General features: G+C 40.9%; 1 protein-coding gene across 8 annotated transcripts in view; it reads right to left on the bottom strand.

Annotated features, from left to right (window-relative positions):
• Nucleotides 1-16730, bottom strand: part of arap3 (ArfGAP with RhoGAP domain, ankyrin repeat and PH domain 3) — a 358711-nt gene that overhangs the window by 208018 nt on the left and 133963 nt on the right. Inside the window, exon 1 of one of the 8 annotated variants that reach the window (XM_072264189.1) lies at nucleotides 14936-15082. The exons of 6 other annotated variants lie outside the window; for them this stretch is intronic. The gene's annotated coding sequence lies outside the window, so the exon portion shown is untranslated. Of the gene's footprint in view, nucleotides 1-2026; nucleotides 2220-14935; nucleotides 15083-16730 lie in introns of those variants that run through there. One more of the 8 variants, XM_072264188.1, reaches the window with a different exon arrangement.

The raw sequence follows: 16730 nt of genomic DNA, 5'->3' as shown, positions 1-16730 counted from the left end.
TATGGCTGATACATGATGATCTCTCTCAACCCCATTCTCTTGCTTTCTTCCTGTAACCTTTCATGCCATGACTAATCAAGAATCTATCAAACTGTGTCTTAAATACACTCAATGACCTGTCCTCCATGGTGTCCTGTGACAACAAATTCTACAGATTCACCAGCCTCGGACTAACAAACTTCATCTTCATTTCCATTCTAAAAGGACATACCTCTATTGTGAGGCTGTGCCCTCTGATCCCAGACTTCCCCAAAATAGAAAACATTCTCACCACTTCCACCCTATCTAGGCCTTTCAACATTCGGAGGGTTTCAAAGAGATCCCCCTTCTTTCTTCTGAATTCCAGTGAGTACAGATCCAGAGCCATAAAACAGTCCTCATGTGATAAGCCGTTTAATCCCGGAATCATTTTCATGAACTTCCTTTGTACCCTCTCCAATGTCAGCACATCCTTTCTTAGAAAAGTGGCTCAAAACAGCTCACAATACTCCATGTGAGGCCTCACCAGCACCTTATAAATCCTTTTAAGTGTGTTTTATGAATTTAGTCTGGGTTTGAACATGTATCACTAAAAATAAATTAACTGCTTTGTAAACTGGATTTATCTCCTCCCTGTTAGGGAGGGGCACAGATCACTCAAGATAAACAGGAAAGTGAACTAGTTTTTGAAGAGTAGGTAGTTGTAGTATAACCTCCCCTTAGTGAGAGTACGGTAGCTATCTGGATCGGATAGGGCTTAGGTCTTCATTTAGGTTTAGGACTTTGTGGTCTAAAATCATCACACTTATAAAAGACATTTGGACAGGTACATCAATTGGAAGGTTTCAGACGATAATGAACCAAATGCAAACAAGTTGCCCTGGATGGGAGGTTTTCATCAGTATGGAGCAATTTGGCTGAAGGATGTATTTCTGTGTTGTATATCATCATCTATAAAATGCATCTGGGTTCAGGCACACCTCTAGGGTTCTCTATTTATCTTGGTTCAACCACTAACTGCTGAAGGGAGGGAGTGCCACACTTCCACAGTTACTATACTTTTCAGGATGAGATATGAAGTTCTTAAGTGAATTTGACAGAATGGATGGAACTAATTTGAAGAAACGTAGGTTGGCAGATTGATGATGGTCTGAGATTGGTCTGAGTATTTGTGGTATGATGAATTAAACAGTCTCAGCCTAAATTCTCTTGTTGGAATTGGACTTGGTTTATTATTCTCACATGTAATGAGGTAGAGTGAAAAACTTGTCTTGCATACTGCTCATACAGATTACATTATTACACAGTGCTTGAATGCAGTACAAGCTAAAAACAATAACAAACCAAGAACATCTTATAGTCACTTTGCTTTGCAAAATTTAACTATTGAGCAGCAAGGTCCTGCTGTGGACCACTAGCCCATTTTCTGTAGAAGTACTGTTTTACAAAGTAAACTTCAAACTGCTTACTACTAGCAGTTTACATGGAGCTCTGAAGACTGGCTCTGGTGTGAAATAATATCTGCTGTAATCAGACAATTCCATAACATCTTAACTCCTAAAATGATCCTTGGCAAAATCATTCTTGCTCAGATAAGAAAATCAGAACAACATACAAGGCTCCACATAGTGTCTCACTAAGATCCATAAGAACATAAAAAGACCATAAAACCATACAAAAGACCATGACCATAAAAAATTCAGAATAAGGTGCAACACTTAAAGGGAAGATGCAATATAAAATGCAAGATCATAACGAGGTGGATTGTGAAATCCATCAGACGAGAAGACACAGGAGGAGAATTGCGTCACAAGCAAAGGAGCTGGAGGACTACAGTGGGTCAAGCAGCATTCACGAGAGGACCCATTTTAAACCAAAATTTTGGTAATTTCTTTCCTGTTCAATCCACTGAGTTCCTCCAGCAGATTGTTTATTGTTGTGGATTATAGCATCTGCAGTCTCTTGTAAGTACCTATTTGGTTTTAAAATTAGCAAATTGAAAGCACATTAAAAATGAATTTAAATGTATAAAAGAGTAATTACTTACTGACTCACTCTGGGAGCTGATATTTCCCACTCATTTATTAGAAGCACTGTGCTTGTAATAAGATTTAACCCAACACAGGCTCGCCAGGCAGCTTGGGAGCCGCACATCCTGTGAGTATTTGCATTTCCTTGCTAAGGTAGGGGGCCAGCACAACTGGTGACAACAGGAGGGAAATTGCTTCGGTCCCACAGCAGTGCTGAGCCCACAATCTGTACAAATAACCTTAGCGTTACATAAATAAAGATGCAAGGACAGTCAGTTAAGCAGCAAACCAATGACCTCGGATCTGCACTACGTAAGAATTTTAACACCAGTTTTATTGGGCTTGAGATAGCTTGTGCATGAGTCAACCCAGGAAGAACTGATCAAACTATTGCATTTTAAAACTAAGCAGCTTATTACCAACTGACTCATTCACTTCCCTTCAGCTTACAATATCTGCTGTTAACAGTTGTTTGTGAAAAACATCACTAAATTATGTGCAATCACAGATGCAGAGGGGGAAAGATTTTCCAAGTCATGCCACAGACTCACTAAAAGAGCAGTCAAAGAGATCAATCCATGACCCTGACCTTAACAGGACAGATCATATTGGAAGTCACATATTGTGAGCAGTTTTGGACCCCTTATTTAAGAAAGGATGTGTTGACGCTGGAGAGGCTTCAGAGGAGGCTCGCAAGAATGATTCCGGGAAAGAAAGCCTTATTATATGAGGAGCAATTGATGACTCTGGATCTGTACTCAATGGAATTTAGAAGAATGACGGGGGGGAATCTCGTGAAAGGCCTAGAGAGAATGGATGTGGTGAAGGCTAGGACCAGAAGGCAAAGTCTCAGAATAGGGGGACATTCATTTAGAATGGAAATGATGAGGAATTTCTTTAGCCAAAGGGTGGTGAATCTGTGGAATTCATTGCCACAGACAGCTGTGGAGGCCAAGTCACTGGTTGTACTTAAGCTAGAGGTTGATGGGTTCTTGATTAGTCAAGATGGGGAGAAGGCGGGAGATTGGGGCTGAGAGGCAAAATGGATCAGCCAAGTGGAGCAAAGTCAATTGGTTCAACGGCCTAATTCTGCTCCTATGTCTTATGGTCACTGAAGGTCACACATCAGAAAAGACAAAGAATGCCAAATAGTAGTACTTCAGGAAAAACAGAATCACTGGAATTTAGTCATGGCCTCATGAACTTCTCTTTCATGAAGACTGGTGTGGGAGATATGTACTGTGACGTTTTTCAGGCAGCTCACAAAACTACTAGATACTTCTGAGCTGTACTTCTTCTGAGCTACCATCGCTGTAATCTGCATCTTGTAATTTCTCTTTGAGAAGCACCTTTTGAACCGTCGAAACAAACTCATGATTTTACCATCTCCTGAAGAACTCAGTAAACTTAACTCTCAGAAATGCAAGTACAGTTATGGCCAGAAGAGAGAACACCAGGGTGGGCTTCAAACTAGATAAAAGCAAAGAGGCCTGAGAGCAGAATAAAAACTAGTGTCCATCTCCACTATATCGTGCCAGACAAGACTGAGCCCATCCTGTCTGCCTGTGTTTAATCCATCTCCCTCTCTTCTTGCTACTACCATTGGGCAGGAGATGTAGAAATCGTGAGTCCCATGCCACCACGTTCAGGAACCATTGTTGCCCTGCAACCATCGGGCTCCTGGACTGGCATGGATAATTTCACTCACCTCAGCACTGAACTGACTCCACTGCCTGAAGACTTACTTTAACTCTGCCTGCATTATGTATGTTTTTTATGGTTTCTATTGAAATTCTTTATCTTCCTGTGGGTGCCGGCAAAAAAAAAAGAATTTCACGGCTGTATATGGTACACGTACGTTGATAATAAATTTACTTTGAACTTTGAACGTTGTACCTGCAACTACTTGCCCGTGTCTCAGGGGTCAAAGTCCCCCATACACTTAAGGTGACTGTAGTGCTCAGCAGATACAGGCTTGTTTGACAGCCACAGTGCTGTGTTGTGTGGGGTTAACTTTTGAGAACTACAAGCAGCTTCAGTGGAATTTAGTTAAACCTTTGCAGATGTTGTACAGTCATACAGTACCACATGCCCTTTCATCAACACACAGTGAGGTAGCTGGAATGGAGACAAAACAACCACTCAGATCTTTGAGGACTGCAGATTTGTACAGAAGGTCCAGAAAAGGATGCAAGGGCCCTTGTCGAGGTTTATCCTCAGCAGCTGTGTAACAGAGGATCTCTGATTAATAAGCTGCTCCAAAGGACGCATATCGAGACAGACATTCAGTGTTTCTCAAAAGTCATTAACCCAGTGAAAGACGCACTTTTGTCTGCCCGAAAGCTTTTTGGCTTTCCAGTAGGATGAGATACCTGTAAATGACATTTCCCCAGTGTTTGCTCAGCAGAATGCAAGCTCAGTTGTGGTCGACTTCAGATTTCTGCTGCATTGAAGGCTGGAGTTTGGACTCTTTTATTGCGTGGCTGTATCTTAGTGATACCTTTATGTGCTTGCTGTCTTGTACATGCTATGTGTGCTTGGTGCTGTGTGTGACTGTTGATGCTGTGTTTTAGACCATAAGACTATAAGTTATAGAAACATAATTAACCCATTATGTCTACTCCATCACTTCATTGTAGCTGATCTATTTCCCCCCTCAAACCAGTCTCCTGCCTTACCCCCATATCTCTTCATGCCCTGACCAATCAAGAGTCTATCAATCTCTGCCTTAAATATACATAAAGACTTGGCCTCCACAGCCATCTGTTGCAACAAATTCCACAGATTCACCACTCTCTGTCTAAAGAAGTTCTTCCTTGTTTCCATTCCAAAATGACACCCCTCCATTCTGAGGCTGTGTCCTCTGGTCTGAGACACCCCCACCATAGGAAACAGCCTTTCCACACCCACTCTAACAAGGCCTTTCACCACTCAATAGGTTTCAATGAGGTCACCTGTCATTCTTCTGAATTCCAGTGAATACAGGCCCAGACCCATCAAATGCTCTTCATATGACAAGCCATTCCGTCCTGGAAACATTTTAGCAAACTACTTTGAACCCTCTTCAGTTTCAGCACATCCTCTCTAAGATAAGGTGCCCAAAACTGCTCACAATACTCTAACTGAGGGCTCAGCAGTGCCTTATAACATTACATCTTTACTTTTAACATTGCATCAACATTGTATCTTTACTTTTATAATATCCTCTTGAAATGAATGCTAACATCGCATTTGTCTCTTCACCACAGACTCAACCTGCAAATTAACCTTCATGGAATCCTGCACAAGGACCCCCAAATCCCTTTGTGCTTCAGGTTTTTAGTATTTCTCTCCATTTAGAAAACACTCAACGTTTTTATTTCTTCTACCAAAGTGCATGATCATACATTTCCATACACTGTATTCCATCTGCCATTCCTTTGCCCATTCTCTGATCCTTCTATAGGTCCTTCTATAGCCTTGTGATTTCCTCAAAACTACTTGCCCCTCCACCTATCTTCATATCATCTGCAAACTTTGCAGCAAAGCCATCAATTCCATCATCCAAATCATTGACATATAACATAAAAAGAATTAGTCCCAACACAGACCCCTGTTGAACACCACTAGTCACTAGCAGACAAACAGAAAAGGCTCCCTTTATTCCCTATCTGCCTCATGCCGATCAGCCACTGCTTTATCCGTGCTAGAATCTTTCCTGTAATGCTATAGGCTCAGAGCTTGTTAAGCAGTCTCATGTATGACACCTTGTCAAATGCCTTCTGAAAATTCAAGTACACCACATCAACCAATTCTCCTTTGTTTATCCTGCTTGTTACTTCAAATAATTCCAACAGGCTTTTCAGGCAAGATTTTCCCTTGAGGAATCCATGCTGACTACAGCCTATTTTATTCTGTGCCTCCAAGTACTCTGAGACATCATCCTTTATAATTGATTCCAACATCCTCCCAACCACTGAGGTCAGATTAACTGGCCTAAGGTTTCCTTTCTTCTGTCTTGCTCCCTTCTTGAAGAGTGGAGCGGCATTTGCAATTGTACAGACTTCTGGAACCATTCCAGAACCTAGTGATTCTTAGAAGATCATTACTAATGCCTACACAATTTCTTCAGCCATCTCTTTCAGAACCCTGCGGTGTATGCCATCTGGTCCAGGTGACTTATCTACCCTATGACCTTCCATTTTCCCAAGAACTTTCTCCCTAGTAATGGTAACTTCACACACTTTGTGACCACTGACACCATACTGCTAGTGTCTTCCACAGTGATGACACTATTTGGACTTTGGCCCCAGCGTCTCGTATTCATGAGTATCCAAGTATGGTTGAATGAAAAATAACTGAATTGAATTCGAGTGCTGCTAACTGGCAAATCAGATCATAATTCTTCAGAAAGGTAACAGAATCATTGGTCTTTAATACCTGAAACTTGTTGGTGTTCTAGTATCTGCAACTAAATGCCGACAACTCAAGAGAGATGAGATTAGCTTTATTTGTCACACGTACATCGAAACATACATTGAAATGCATTGTTTTGCATCATATCAAATCAGTAGGGGTTGTGCTGGGCAGTCCACAAGTGTTGACATGCCACCAGCACTAACAGAGCATGCCCACAACTTACTCACTATAACCTGTATGTCTTTGGACTGTGGGAGGAAACAGGAGAACACAGAGGAAATCCAAGTGATTATGGGGAGAACATACAGCATGGACTCCTTACAGGTAGGGGTGGGATTTGAACCCCAATAGATGATCATCTGACGCTGTACAGTGATGCATAAACCATTGCACCAGGGTACCACCCATATTCCACATTCCACAGTGCAGGAGTCCACTGTGAGGAGTTTGTACATTCTCACCTTGACCGTGTGGGTTTCTTCCAGGAATTCCAGTTTCCTCCCACATACGGGTAAGGGTTAGTAAGACCATAACATATAGGAGCAAAATTAGGTCACTTGGGTAAGTTGTGGGTATGCTATGTTGATGCCAGAATTACAACATTGGTGGGCTGACCCCAGTTCAATCCTTGGACCGGGTTGGTCATTGACACAAAAAAGTAATTTCACTGTATATTTTGATGTACATGTGACAAATAAAGTTAATCATTATCTTTTAAGAATTAGTTTTGGAATGTGTTCAGGCTTGTTTTATTGTATGCTAGCTTGATTGCAAATGGCCAGTTCTATGAATTCTGGGGCAGTTAGGTCAGCCTTCAGGTTTCCTGCTTCTGTAGTAACTGAATGAAGATAGGAACTAGTTATAATTATCTGCTGGCAAGGGGAAGTGCCTATTTATGACTAAATTCCACTTTTTCTTCCATTCTGTCATAGCAAGTTTGGTTTTAGCACATGTCTGAGTTAAAAAAAATTAAACAAGCGACTTCACCAATTTCGGAGATTATGTGGTGGGGTGGAGATACGTCTCCACTGAAGGAGGTGTAAAGTGCTTCTTCCCTGATTAGCTACTACTACATCAATCAGACAATCTCTTAAGATTATTGATTATGGCTGGGGTCTCTTGTCTTGTAAGGACTCTGCCCAGAAGAAGGCAATAGTAAACCACGTCTGTGGAAAAATTTGCCAAGAACAATTATGGTTATGACAGATGGGAGACCAGGATAACTCATGTCACACTTACAGTTGATGACGATGATGCCTGCCCAGTTCCCAGTTAAATATACTGATTAACTATATTTCTATTATCTACTATCACTAGTCAGTGAATTATAGACCACAACCACGTCTGGGTAAAAATGTTTTTCCTCAAATATTCTTTTTAACATCTTATATAAATAGATACATTATCATCTCTGGCTCCTTTAATCATCCACAGTTGGGAACACCTTCCATATAATTGACCTGTCTAAACCTGTGATGATCTTATACACCTCAGCTAGATCTCCTCACAATCTCCTTTGCTACTATGAGTTTAAACTCTTAAATATTGTGTGAAAGCTGCATGCTGCTTATGTGTGAAACCAGCAAATTACACAGCTTAGCAACCTGCCTATGCAAGTGGAGTTTTGATCTGAAAAAAGAAGGTAAAGTGTTGGAAATACTCAACAGGCCAGGCAGTATCCATGGAGACAGGAGCAAAGATAACATTTGAGGTCAATGACCTTTCATTGTGTTCAGTCTGAATTAACCCGATTTAAGTATTTGTGGCATCCCAGTACCTTTGGTTTACTTTATGCAAATCACAAGACCTAGTTTAAAAGAGATCTCTCAATCTCAACTAGATTGTATTGGACTTGCCAATATGGTGAAATATTTATACACTAGAGTATTGAAGAATTTGAATAAATTCATACACCTACATTTTGGCTGTTGCTTGCAATAATGTTCTATGTGATGTTAAATAGAACTAAGCTACGATTTAGCTGGTGAAAAGTGAGGCTTCAAGCAATTTTTTTTCTTTTCTTTAGAGTTTAGAGGTACAAAGTGGAACAGGCCTTTCTGGCACTTTGCGCCACGCCACCCAGCAACCCACTGATTTACCCCTAGTCTAATCATAGGACAATTTACAATGACCAATTAACCTACTAACTGATACATTATTGGACTGTGGGAGGAAACTGGGGCAGACAGAGGAGAGCCGAGCGCACACAGGAAGAACATACCAACTTCCTCACAGAGAACACCAGAAATGAACTCCAAATTTCGATCCCCTGACCTGACTAATCGCTACGCTAGCATGGCTACAAATAATTTTAAAACCTGTATTTACAATGTCTTTCATAGTCTTAAATTGTCTTTAGCACTGTAATAATATGAAGATTTTCCAAAGTATTGGCATTCTTTCAATTGTAGGGAAAGGTAAGGAAGAGGCGACTCTTAAGCATGTACAGTATATTCGTATGGGAAGAAATTTGCATTGTTCAAAATGATAAAGAAAGTTGCATCTCTGACCCAACTGGAAGCCCAAAACAATTTAATTTCAGTGGTAACGGGAGCTGCTAGCACCAGATACATCTCTGGAAGCCCTGTGACTAAGTGTACACAAAATGCTGGAGGAACTCAGCAGCCTAGGCAGCATCCATGCAGGGAAATGAGCAGCCAACATTTTGGCCAAGACTCTTCATCTAGACATTGTTCATCCTGCTGAAGGGTTTCACCCCAAATTATCAACTGTTCATTTGTCTCCATAGATGTTGCCTGACTTTTTGAGTTCCTGCAGCATTTTGTATGTCGTCCTCTGGATTTCCAGAATCTGCAGATTCTCTTGTGTTTATCATTCATCGATAGATGTGGAGCAGGTTGGCAGAAGTAGCATTCACCAGTTGAAGTGCTTCTTGCTGGACATACAGCACACCATCATTGTGGCAGACTTCATATTGGGGGCAATATTTAAAGGGAAAAACCAATCTGGTCTAACACAGTAATATTTCAGCACAGCAAAAATAAAAAAGATCAAATCTAATTTCCATTCATTGATTCCCTCTGCCCTACTCGACAAACATTGTGTCGGAAGATGGTGGTTAAATAAATGGAGAAGAAATCCACAGGTCTGAAATATTGCTGAAACACATGAAATGAAATGCCACAATGGCAAATAGAAACTCAAATTCAGTTAATTCAATAAATCTGGGAATGCGGGACAACAATTTTTTCAGAAGTGTTGCTTCATCAGAATTTTTTTTTGTTTATGAAACTACTTGAAGTTAAACACAGATATAATTTCAGACTACTTGTATCACATAGGAATTTGGAGAAACACAAAATTAACTTTTATTGACTATCATGTGTTTAATTGCATAATAGTGCTGATGCTTTGCAATAGTTCAACTAAGCTAAAAAGATTTTGTTGATGATTTTCATTTGTACTCAGTGTCTTTCTGCTTACACCTTTCTTGCTTAAGTGTCCAACAATAGTCAGCCAGCATTGATGGATTCCAGTTGCCCTGATACCATTTCTCCATGACTGCAATGTCCTGGTGAAACCTTTCACCATGCTTGTTACTGACAGTCGCAAGGTTTGTAGGAAAGAAGTCTAAATGAGGATGTAGAAAATGACTCTTTAGTGATATATTACACTTCATGGTTTTGTATGCTTGAAGCATGTTGTCAACCAGCTGCACATAGTTTGGCCCTCTGTAGTTGCCAAGAAAAGTTTCAGCAACATCCTTGAATGCCTTCCATATGATTTTCTCTACTCCCACTAGAAGTTCTTTGAATTGCCTGTCATTGATGACCTGTCTGATTTGCGGACCAACAAAAAATGCCTTCCCTAATCTTGGCATCAGTTATTCTGACCTGAATTATGAATTGAAATAAAAAATAAAGGCAATTTCAAAAATTGGTGTGTGATAGGGAAATTTCATGATGATTTTCATTATTAGCAGCCTACAATCCAAAAGCTCTTACACAAAGGTAGTCAGGAAGCAATATCTTTGTTGTCCAGTGAAATATAAAAGCTTGGACCATAAAACTGATTAACAAGAAAACTGAAAAGATTTTGGGGAAGTTTCAATGGTTAAAGCAAATTTCCTGCAGTGGCATAGTAGCGTAATGGTTAGTGTAACACGTTACAGCAGCAGCAATTAGAAGATCAGGATTCAATTCTGCAACTGTGTGAAAGGAATTTGTACTTTCTACCTGTGACTGTGTGGGTTTCCTCCCAATGCTTCAGTTTCCTCCCACATTTCAAAGACATACAGATTAGGGTTATTAAGCTGTAGGATGCCGACATTTACAGGCTGCCCCCAGCACATCCTTGGAATGTGTTGATTGTTGACAACAATGACATATTTCACTGTATGTTTCAATGTACATGTGACGAATAAAGCTAGTCATTCAGTGATGGAGACTGATATCATTATCATCAGATCCACCATTATCATTTTCAGCTGGACTTATGCAAGTGCAGGTTTGACATGCAAATGTCTGCTCCATGGTAGACCTTGTCACGGATCCCAGAAGTGGGACAGAGACTTACTGAGAAGAGGTTTGGGATGCCTTTTGCAGTTACTATTCAGCTTTATGCCTGACATGACTGGATAGAAACCATAGAAACTACAGCACAGAAACAGGCCTTTTGGCCCTTCTTGGCTGTGCCGAACCATTTTCTGCCTAGTCCCACCGACCTGCACACGGACCATATCCCTCCATACACCTCCCATCCATGTATCTGTCCAATTTATTCTTAAATGTTAAAAAAGAACCTGCATTTACCACCTCGTCTGGCAGCTCATTCCATACTCCCACCACTCTCTGTGTGAAGAAGCCCCCCTTTTTCCCCCCTCACCCTTAACTCATGTCCTCTGGTTTTTTCCTCCCCTTGCCTCAGTGGAAAAAGCCTGCTTGCATTCACTCTATCTATACCCATCATAATTTTATATACCTCTATCAAATCTCCCCTCATTCTTCTACGCTCCAGGGAATAAAGTCCTAACCTATTCAACCTTTCTCTGTAACTGAGTTTCTCAAGTCCTGGCAACATCCTTGTAAACCTTCTCTGTACTCTTTCAACCTTATTTATATCCTTCCTGTAATTTGGTGACCAAAACTGAACATGATACTCCAGATTCGGCCTCACCAATGCCTTATACAACCTCATCATAACATTCCAGCTCTTACACTCAATACTTTGATTAATAAAGGTCAATGTACCAAAAGCTCTCTTTACGACCCTATCTACCTGTGACGCCACTTTTAGGGAATTTTGTATCTGTATTCCCAGATCCCTCTGTTCCACTGCACTCCTCAGTGCCTTACCATTAACCCTGTATGTTCTACCTTGGTTTGTCCTTCCAACGTGCAATACCTCACATTTGTCAGTATTAAACTCCATCTGCCGTTTTTTAACCCATTTTTCCAGCTGGTCCAAGTCCCTCTGCAGGCTCTGAAAACCTTCCTCACTGTCTACTACACCTCCAATCTTTGTATCATCAGCAAACTTGCTGATCCAATTTACCACATTATCATCCAGATCATTGATATAGATGACAAATAACAATGGACCCAGCACTGATCCCTGTGGCACACCACTAGTCACAGGCCTCCACTCAGAGAAGCAATTCTCCACCACCACTCTCTGGCTTCTTCCAACGAGCCAATGTCTAATCCAATTTACCACCTCTCCATGTATACCTAGTGACTGAATTTCCCTAACTAACCTCCCATGCGGGACCTTGTCAAAGGCCTTACTGAAGTCCATGTAGCCTTCCCTTCATCTACTTTCCTGGTAACCTCCTCGAAAACTCCAATAGATTGGTCAAACATGACCTACCACGCACAAAGCCATGTTGACTCTCCCTAATAAGCCCCTGTCTATCCAAATGCTTGTAGATTCTGTCTCTTAGTACTCCCTCCAATAACTTACCTACTACCGACGTTAAACTTACTGGCCTATAATTTCCCGGATTACTTTTGGATCCTTTTTTAAACAACGGAACAACATGAGCCATTCTCCAATCCTCCGGCACCTCACCTGTAGACAGCGACATTTTAAATATTTCAGCCAGGGCCCCTGCAATTTCAACACTAGTCTCCTTCAAGGTCCAAGGGAACACCCCGTCAGGTCCCGGGAATTTATCCACTTTAATTTTCCTCAAGACAGCAAGGACCTCCTCCTTTTCCATCTGTACAATTTCCATGATCTCACTACTTGTTTCCCTTAATTCGATAGACTTCATGCCAGTTTCCTTAGTAAACACAGACGCAAAAAACCTATTTAAGATCTTCCCCGTTTCCTTTGGTTCCGCACATAGCCGACCACTCTGATCTTCAAGAGGACCAATTTTATCCCTTACAATCCTTTTGCTCTTAATATACCTGTAAAAGCTCTTTGGATTATCCTTCACTTTGACTGCCAAGGCAACCTCATGTCTTCTTTTAGCCCTCCTGATTTCTTTCTTAAGTATTTTCTTACACTTCTTATACTCCTCAAGCACCTTATTTACTCCCTGCTTCCTATACACGTCATACAACTCCCTCTTCTTCTTTATCAGAGTTGCAATATCCCTTGAGAACCAAGGTTCCTTATTCCTATTCACCTTGCCTTTAATTCTGACAGGAACATACAAATTCTGCACTCTCAAAATTTCTGCTTTGAAGGCTTCCCACCTACCGATCACATCCATGCCAGAGAACAACCTGTCCCAATCCACGCTTTTTAGATCCTTTCTCATTTCTTCAAATTTGGCCTTCTTCCCGTTAAGAACCTCAACCCTAGGACCAGATCTATCCTTGTCCATGATCAAGTTGAAACTAATGGTGTTATGATCACTGGAACCAAAGTGCTCCCCTACACAGACTTCTGTCACTTGTCCTAACTCGTTTCCTAACAGGAGATCCAATATTGCATCCCCTCTTGTTGGTCCCTCTATATATTGATTTAGAAAACTTTCCTGAACACATTTTACAAACTCTAAACTATCTAGACCCCTAACAGTATGGGAGACCCAATCAATATATGGAAAATTAAAATCCCCTACCACCACAACTTTATGTTTCCTGCAGTTGCCTGCTGTCTCTCTGCAGATTTGCACTTCCAATTCTCTTTGACTATTGGGTGGTCTGTAATACAATACCACTAATGTGGCCATACCTTTCCTGTTTCTCAGCTCCACCCACAAGGACTCAGTAGACAAGCCCTCTAATCTGTCCTGCCTGAGCACTGCTGTAATATTTTCCCTAACAAGCAATGCCACCCCCACCTTTCATTCCTCTGCCTCGATCACATCTGAAACATCGGAACCCTGGAATATTAAGCTGCCAGTCCTGCCCCTCCTGTAGCCAAGTTTCACTAATTGCTACAACGTCATAATTCCACGTGTCAATCCATGCCCTCAACTCATCCGCCTTCTCCGCAATACTCCTAGCATTGAAATATATACACCTCAGAAGATTTTTACCACCACCCACAACCTTTCTATTAGTGGATTTGCTTGAACTTTTAACATCATTTATTTTCACCCCAGCCACACTGTCAGCTCTGGTACTGTGGTTCCCATCCCCCTGCAAATCTAGTTTAAAGCCCCCCCAATAGCATTAACAAACCTCCCTGAAAGGATATTGGTCCCCTTGTAGTTCAAGTGTAACCCGTCTCTCTTGTACAGGTCCCACCTGCCCCAGAAGAGGTCCCAATTATCCTGAAATCTGAAACCCTGCTCCCTACACCAGTTCCTCAGCCACTTGTTCATCCTCCAGAGCATCCTATTCCTACCCTCACTGGCACGTAGCACAGGTAGCAATCCTGAACCTATTCTCATTAGGCACGCTCTCCAGTCGAGGCAACATCCTTGTAAATCTCCTCTGCATTCTCTCTATAGTATCCACATCCTTCCTGTAGTGAGGTGACCAGAACTGAACACAGTACTTCAAATGGGGTCTGACAAAGGTCATTTGAATCAGGTCAGGAAACCGATGAAAAAATGCTTAGTACATTTTATCTAATTTAAAGGCTTTTAACTTAATTTTTTTCAAGTTTACAACCTTTTAAATTTAAATGGCTGCAGACTTAGCGAGCTCCATCATGGGCACTAGACTCCCCATCATTGAGGACATCTTCTCATTACCACTACCAGAGAGGAGGTGCAGGAACCTGAAGACACACACCCAATATTTTAGGAAAAGCTTCTTCTCTTCTGCCATCAGGTTTCTGAATGGACAATAAAGCCATGAATACCACATCACTATTTTTGCTCTCTTTGCACTACTCACTTATTTAATTTGTTTATATACAGTATAGTGCTTATTGTATGTTTGTAATTTATAATATATTTTATGTATTGTACTATACTGCTACCACAAAACAACAAACTTCATGAAATATATCAGTGATAATAAACTTGATTCTGATTTTTAAAAATTATTTATTGTAATAAATAAATCTATTAATTTTCTGAGACATTTTTTAAGTATTAGTAAAGCTGGCAAACTATCAAAGACTGTCAGACTACCCAGAAAGCAGTTCAGAAAGCATACTTGCTGCAATGAGCCTGGTCAGCATTTGCAGACATCTGTTGTGGAGGGCCGTGCATCAGTTCATTCCATCCTCCGCACCCATACAGAAGTATGGACAAGCAGATAATCTGGACAACTGGCTAATTGCAGGACCATTGGGCACCCGACATTTAACTACTGCAAAAGAAATGCAGAAGGAGTGACAGAAACCTTTCAGGGTTCAGTGCATATTCCTAAGACTGCTTCAAAAACATGTAATTATTGCTTATCGAGTCATAGAACACTACAGCCCAGAAAAAGGTCCTTTGGTCTGTGCCAAACCGTTATGCTGCCTCGTCCCATCAACTCCCAACTGGACCATAGCCCTCCATACACCCCAAGCATATCTATCCAAATTTCTCTTACATGTTGAAATCGAACCCACATCCTCCATTTATGCTGACAGCTTGCTCCACTCTCTCACCACCCTCTGAGTGAAGAAGTTCCCCTTCATGCCGTCCTTAAACATTTCACCCTTAACACATCACCTCTTAGTTTTAGTTGGTGTTTGATGCAGATTTAAAGAGATTCACCAGAATGCAATATAATTAGAAAGTTTGGACAAACTGGCTTTTTTTTTTGTACTGCTGCTTATTGAGAAAAAATTCCAAACTAGAATCACCAAATTCTGAATGCTCTTATCAAAGTAAATGGGAAGAAGCTGTTTCCAGTAATCAGCATGAGTAACCAGAAAACATGGATTCATGCCAAAAGATGTAGTCAAGTTATAATCTGCAATGTATTGCCTGAAAGGCAGGCAGATTTACATTTCATTAACAACCTTCAGCACCTGAATGTGGAATTGTGGGGACAAATCAGGCAACCTCGGTCAAGTGAAATATTTTCAATATAGATTTTGCACTGGCATTGTGGGCTATTCAGGTTCCAAATCATCATGTAATTCCAAATCCTTCTTATTAATTCAACAAAAGTGTAAAGATTGTCCTTTTCTCATATATTTCCCATATTTGTTTTTAACATCTGAGGGTATTCAGCCCATCAAGACTGTGAGCAAACCCACCAATCCCATTCCCTTTCTTATTTCCCCTTCTCTTTCTCTCAGATGACCATTCACTCTATCCTGATTCTCCTACATCCTATCTACATATTATAATCGTGTTGTATATGATTGGAGAATCTATCCTGGAACCAGTACATAGATGCAACCATGAAGAGGGTACGCCAGTATCTCCGCTTTCTTAGAAGCTTAAGGAGATTCAGCACGTCATCAAAGACTCTGACAAGCATATGCAGATGTGCAACAGAAAGCATTCTGGCTGCTTGCTTTATGCCCAGGAAAGAAAGAGATTAGAGTGTTGGTCTTCTCAACAGGTTGTGCTCCAACTGACTCTGTCAGCCATTCAGGTTGTCCAGGTTCTGCACATTGTTGTGTGTAATTCAGGAGGAAACTTTTTGGAACATCAAAACTCTATAGAAAGTTCTATTCAGCACTTTGTTATGGAATTTCAGCAGAAAGAAACACTGCAGTGGGAGAACTAGCTCAAACACTGTGGCAGGAAAACATGATTCTGCACACATCTGGCCAACAGCTATACTGTACGTGAGAAATCTGGATTAGGATGAAAGATTTGTGAGTAATCGTAAAGCTTTTGTCATTAAAGCAAATGGCCTATGATATGGCAGAAATGGTTTTGCAATGTTATAAAAAAGATATATAAAACCCCTGCTTTTAAACTATAAAAGAAAAGGTTAAATTATAACCTCACAATGCTCAATTCTTCACTGATGAAAACTCAAGGCACATTGGCATGTCTGG

This window comes from Mobula birostris, chromosome 7, assembly GCF_030028105.1.
Source record: "Mobula birostris isolate sMobBir1 chromosome 7, sMobBir1.hap1, whole genome shotgun sequence".
Lineage (NCBI taxonomy): Eukaryota > Metazoa > Chordata > Chondrichthyes > Myliobatiformes > Myliobatidae > Mobula > Mobula birostris.
The sequence above is the reverse complement of the archived record's forward strand: the minus strand, read 5'-3'. Positions and strand labels throughout refer to the sequence as shown.